The sequence below is a fragment of the Sinocyclocheilus rhinocerous genome, unplaced genomic scaffold, assembly GCF_001515625.1.
Source record: "Sinocyclocheilus rhinocerous isolate Xijiao unplaced genomic scaffold, SAMN03320098_v1.1 scaffold450, whole genome shotgun sequence".
Taxonomy (NCBI): Eukaryota; Metazoa; Chordata; class Actinopteri; order Cypriniformes; family Cyprinidae; genus Sinocyclocheilus; species Sinocyclocheilus rhinocerous.
Window position 1 is genome coordinate 562,059 of NW_015653457.1, and position 6,620 is coordinate 568,678.

Sequence of the window (6,620 nt, forward strand, 5' to 3'; positions counted from 1 at the left end):
ATATTTTTGAATACTTAAAATGCATTTAACAATATTAATATTCCATTATATTGCAGGCTCTTAATTATTGAATTCATATTTTTCTGCAATTAAAGTTTATTAGAACTATTAAATTGTCCTTTGTGGTTGCCCTAATGAAAAGCTAATTCTTGAATCCAGAGTTAACTATAGTATTAGTAAACCTTTATAAAATTGACTTATTGCCTTTATTTGAACCAATATTTAATAGGCTATAAGTATCCTATAACAATTTTCGTGACATTAATAATAAATATCATTAACCATATTTATACAGTGCCAGTAAATTCATGTTAAATAGCCTAGGTGTGGTGCTGTGGATTAAATGGCTTATTTACAGTTTTGTACAGTTTACCACTACACTTCAGTTTACATGGTTGGTGCTATTCAATCTGGTTTCCGCTAGCTTCACCACAGAGACTTTAATGTTAAAATATAAGTGATGTGTGTGGAATTCAAATGGGCAAGCGCTGCTTATTATCACTTCAATAGCAGCGAATGTGTCGAGTACAGCGCTACAGTAAAGCCGAGGCGATTAAAAGATACCCCCAAGTCTAGTGTAAACGAGTACAAAGACATTTTTTTTATCGCTCATATCTTTTGGACTGAAATAGCGCAGACACTAATGTGGGGGCATGGTGGGATTTCGGCAATCGGCACACCGGGAAAACTCGGGTGCTCCCGATGGCCAATCAATTCTAGGTCTAATTTTCCTTTCCTCCACAGCCAATCACGCCAATTTCCTCCCCCCTCAATCCGCGGGCTCTGGGGCTTCAGCTCCGCCCAGCCCTTATGTTAATCCGGCCCTGCATGTTCCTGATTTCAACACCAAAGAAATAAAACAAAGCCATACAAAAGCCTTTACACTTAATCTGCTTGACAACACTATAATACAATACAGCTAGAACTAAATCCAGATGATCACTTGTATCATCGTTATATATATATCACCCAGCCCTAAAACTTGTTAAAGACATTATAGATATAACATTATGATTTTCTTTAAAGCTGCTTTGAAACTATGTGTATTGTGAAGTGCTGTATTGTGGCAAAATCAAAGTGACAAGAACACCAATCGATATTCTGGTTGTTAAATGGCACACTAAGTCCTCGTGGTCTTCCTCCAAGTCCATAATTTTGTGACGTAATGGCACTATTTAGGCACACGAATGCAGAAATTGCACAGAATTTACATGACAAACATTAATCTTGGTATGAAAATACCTTTAAATGTGTCCTCATATACTCACGTATGAACAAACACTGATATTATATTAGTGCTAATTCAATAAAAATATTAAGTGTCACTCACACACAGGAGAGGAGGAGTTCATAAGATCTGGAGTAAGAAAACAGGAGTAACTGGCAGCAGCTTCGAGTGAAACTTCAATGCTCCTGGAATGACTAAGATCTTTTACATATTGTCCATTTTTTTTCCAGTAGTAATTCTTAGGTATGGACGTCAAATCACAGGAAGTCTCACAGATCAGTTCTACTGTCTCATTTCTCTGGTCTGTAGATGCAGGATTCATCCTCACCTGCAGGACTGAATTAATGTAAAAATTAATAAAACTTGACAAATGAAAACAGTTGAAGTGACCAGAATCTAGTTTCACCTGTGACTGTTAGATTGACGGCCGCTGAGCTGAGATGTTTAACTCCATCCTCCATGATGAACATGAGCTGATATTCTCCAGAGTCTCTCTCTCTCACGTCTGATATTGTGAGTGTTGAATGGCTGCTTGAGATCTGATGCTTCACCCGTCCTGAGTAGTCTGAGTCTAAAGTCAAATCTTCAGGTTCATTGTTTTTTCTCCAGTTTGTACTTTGTTTCTCGCTGAACCAGAACGCAGGTTTGGTGTGGATGTTGTCATAAGAACACTTCAACTGCACATTGGTTTCCCTCAGAGCACAAATGTTTTCACATGTCTCAGAGATGCGGTTCAATGTTAGAGAGCCTGATTAAAAAAAATAAAAAATTAACAAAGTAACACTGAAACCAAAAGGTTTGCATTGATGGAGAGATTCTCATCTGACAAACCAAGTGATTCACTATGAGAGCAGTGAGGCATCTCTCCTTAAAGTCTAAAATGTCTTTAGTCTGTGTTGGAACAAATTTTGATGAAATAACTGCAATCTATTAACGCAATAATCTTACCTGAAATGTGAAGAAGTAGGATCACTGATGCGATTCTGAAGTCCATGCTTTAACTTTAAAAATAATTCACTTCTTTGTCTAGAGTAAAACAACAAGAACGTAGTGAGGCAAGCACTCATTCATGTCAAGCCATTTATCACAATAGCTCCTACATTAACTGCATTTGTTTCAAGTTAAAACATGGGTAAAGAAATGTGGTGTCAATGTCTGAAGCTTAGCAGGCAATCAGATGATCTTATTTCCTTCCTTTTTCTCCAGTCTTTTACCCCCTTGTTGTTGGGCAACTGCAGTTAACCACTCACTTCTTGAACATCTCTATGTTTGGAACCTTCCAGTGAATTTTTAGATTTTATGTTTCCCAAACAGTTGAGTTAATGACAAATAAGGATAAATCTTGTTTAAAACATGTTTCAAATGTACAAAAATGCATTTGTTGATTTCATACGGTTTTGAAAAATGACTAGGCTTTAATGACTATTAAATTTATTAAATTTTATTATAAAAAAAAAAATTATTATAAAACTATTTTCTTTACACCCTAAATATGAGTGAGTGAATGTCAATATCTTCAAAAATGTTTTAAATTATGTTTTAAAGCATTTTTAAATATATGTAAAATGTGTAAATAAATTTCATGAGTTAATTTATAAACATCTTTTCGTTTGGCACCACATGACAGTCCCACCACATGATATTTCCTAACCCAAAATAAACTTGCTTTGTCATAAAAAGATATATTTTAAGTGACTTATTGACTGTCACTATGGTGTAATTTTCTGTTTTGTTTTGCCATTTAAATTGTTTTTCAAATATAAATACACAGTGAAGCAGGTTTGATAATATTATTTCTGTCAGGTCCACTATCATCAAAATGATTAACACTTTGCATACTGTGTGGATTGGTGGTATGGTTCTGTTCTGTTCTGGGCAAAAACTCCCCGCTCATCCATGCAGCCTTTCATGAATGAGCAGGGAGAGCAGTAATAACCCCCAAACAAACCATAGACTGTCACCCCCAACCACAAACTGACGATAAATCAGAAAGGAGAAGCATGTCCTTCTGAAATTGCAGAGGCTGGGGCAGCATGGCCCTTACAGGAAGAGAGTCGCAGCAAAGGGGTACTCGTCTTTATAAGCAGCTGAGAAGAGCGGCATGCCCCTTTAATGCAGTACCTGAAAAGATTAAGCAACAAGCATATGGTCAATACCCAAAGATTAAGCAACAAACATATAGCCAATACCCGAAGATTAAGCAACAAGCATGTTGGCCTTACCCAGATGACGTTGTTAGCATTTGAATAACGTTTAGCAGCGAAATTTAGTACAACTTCAGTGATTATTTGTGGGCAAAGAGTCCATGTCAATAATATATGGCTGCGAGAAGCGGTGCTCGCTCAGGTCTTCCAATCTTGCAGCTCATTTCAATCAAAGCGGTGAATTTGCATTAAAGTTCACAAACTTGAATCTGGTGAGAAACGGTGTGGGGAACAAACCCCTCTCGCAAATTTCCTGATTTTACGCTTCCCATAGAGAGAGAATTCACCGTCTAATTTGCTCCTGTGTGCAGGATTCATCTATCTAATTTAATCTATGATACAATGATTTTAATATTATTAGTGAAATGTGCTCATTTATTTTAAGTTGATACTCAAATCTGTGATTTTGAGTAAGGTGTCAAGGATCTGCAAGAAATGGGACCCAAATGCAAATGAGCATGACAAGGGTATTTTATTAACAAGACGTAGACTAGATCAGCAGGGGGAATGAGGAGTGAAACAGTCCAAACAGAGGGGCAGGGCAGATGGCACAATACGGGCAGGAGGGACGACCACTGAGACAGTCCAAGATGGCCACGGACTCGAGCACGGAGGAGGCAGCTCCAGAGGAAGGACCAGGCAAGAACACAGGGAACCCGTAGCTTGAAGTGAAACTCAAATGTGGCACCAGTCTAGCCACCAGGTAGGGACTCACAGCACCAGAGACTTGAGACATGAGAGAGGAGAGCTGCTTCCAGGCAGTGGGGGTCAGTGGCCAGGGAATCTGGGTTAGGGCCAGATTCAATCAACACAGTCGATTCCCATTTCAATATCAGAATGATTAATAACATTCAGAAAAACAGTTCATTTGATTGTCCACAATATGATGGATATGCACTGGAAACCAGTTAACAATTTACCAGACCTAATCTGAAACCACAATATATTGAGTCATGTGCATTTTAATTAATAATTTAATATCCAACTTAAGCCTTAAAGGATCTTTTAAGGGTAATGCTGCCTTCACACACTGTCATAATTATCATAAAAATGTGTTTCCTATTCAGAAATTGCACATGAACGGCCTCTCAAGTCATATTTTCAACTGGGACTGGTAACTGGGAAACTCTGAGATAATTTTGATACCCGAGTTTCTGAGTTGGGCGAGTCATAAACTTTAAATATGGCAGAGGAGAGAAACATAACTGTAGTAATATAAAGTTTTATTCGTTTTCCTCACAACATCTACATTGCTTTCTTCTACCATTACGGTCATGTACAGTATATTTACGTATAAAAATAACCATTTGATGCATATTTTTTGTATTGAACACAGCAAAAACAGAGAAAGTTGTAGCGTCTGGACCACTCAAACACACAATATATATTTTGTTTTTATATTTAACAAATACTTGTAGATTGCACAGTGAATGTTCATATAGTTACCAATCAATGGGATGCTACATCTTATTCAAACCTGTTGGATCTTGTCTAAATATCTTCTATATCTTTTGGCTTAAGACTTTCCCAAAAAACAGGCAAGAATTAACTCATGAATGGGCCGTCCACTGTGATGCCTGTTCTTTCCGACAACAAAGCAAACGTGACAAACTCGTAATTACAACTTCAGAAGTGGGAAGTAGGAAGTTTCTAAAAGCACGTGAAGACAGCATTAATAGGACATTTTCATAAATACTGGTCAAGAAGTGACACACACACACACACACACACACACAGGCTACTAGGAGACTTTATTGGATTATTTTGTAGACCAGTTTCTTCTAAAAAATGTAAAATGGTTTACAGCTTCATTGTGTTCTTCCATTGTGAAATCATCACCTAGCAACAGTCAGAACTGTCAGCAGCAACATCTGTGATACTGTGATGTCATAGACAGTGACATATCAATGACTGTTAGTCTGCATAATCAAGCAAATCTAAAACAAAACAAAAAGATAGTCCAGGTTTTAGGTTTTCCCCCTCCATATGCTAAGAAGAAAGTTTTATTCTCTAAATATCCTTTAAGGATACACTTTAATAAAGTGATGTCTCCTCTTTATTTCTGCAGGTGGTCACTTTATTTTATATTTCAATGGATGAACTGTAACCACAGTAACGATGCACAGCAAAATCAATAAAATAATTTAATAAGCATACAAACTGGTTATTAACCAGGATTTGTGTTCTAACATTTTGGGCCCAAGCAATGCTGTGTCCTGTTTTTAGATTTTCAGGCCTTCAAGCAGGGGGTCGAGTTTCGCAATCATGCATTAAGTACGTAATAAAAACAGTATTTTATCTGACCGTAAAAATTAAGTTTATTAAAAAGGAATGGATGGCTTTTAATTTGTATTGGTAAGGGTTTTGTGAGTTTTCCTATGTTTTTTTTTTCAAAAGTAATAGTAGAAGTTTTGGTTTCACTTTATTTTGATGGTCCCTTTAACACATTCTGTTGACTATAAGTAAGATTGCACCTACATGTCTACTAACTCTCATTAGAGTATTAGTAGATTATTAGTAGACTGGTAGGGTTAGGGTTAGAATAAGTTGACATGTACTTGCAAAGTTTTAGTCAGTAGAATGTCTGTTGGGAGACCATGACAATAAAGAGTTAGCAGATATTAAGCAAACAGTCTACTAATACTCTGATGAGAGTTAGTAGACATGTAGGTCCAACATTACTTATTGTCAACAGATTTTCAAAAGGTACCATCAATGCGTCTGGAATGAGCAAGATCATTTGAATATTGTCAGTTTTTTTCCAGTAGTAAATCTGTGGTCTGTGCGTCAAATCACAGGAATTGCCTCACGGGTCAGTTCTACTGTCTCATTTCTTGGGTCTGTAGATGCAGAATTAATCCTCACTTGCATGTCTGAATAGAGTAAAAATTAAGAAAACTTAATCACAGTAAACAATTGTACGTGCAGGAAAACCCTAATATGGACAAAGGCATCCAGCGATCGCGGTAGCTGAGCTGAATAAAAAGCAGAACATTGGTCTACGGTCAAAACTAAGACAATCTACATTTTCCTACTACGTAGCTGCCTAGTCACTGTTGTTTATTTCATGTGGTTTATGTGGCCGCTGAGCCAGACTATGACCAAGCATGGGTTTTACAAACTGTCCATTAGTACTGTCCTGGGGTGCGTTTCCCAAAAGCATCGTTAGCCAACTATGGTCGCAAGTT

At 37.2% G+C, this 6,620-nt stretch overlaps 2 pseudogenes; both read right to left on the reverse strand.

Moving 5' to 3' along the window:
* LOC107715733 (sialoadhesin-like) overlaps positions 1-2,222 on the reverse strand; it is a 10,575-nt pseudogene extending 8,353 nt beyond the window's left edge.
* A 1,700-nt stretch (positions 2,223-3,922) lies between these two features.
* Positions 3,923-6,620, reverse strand: part of LOC107715698 (uncharacterized) — a 9,570-nt pseudogene continuing 6,872 nt past the window's right edge.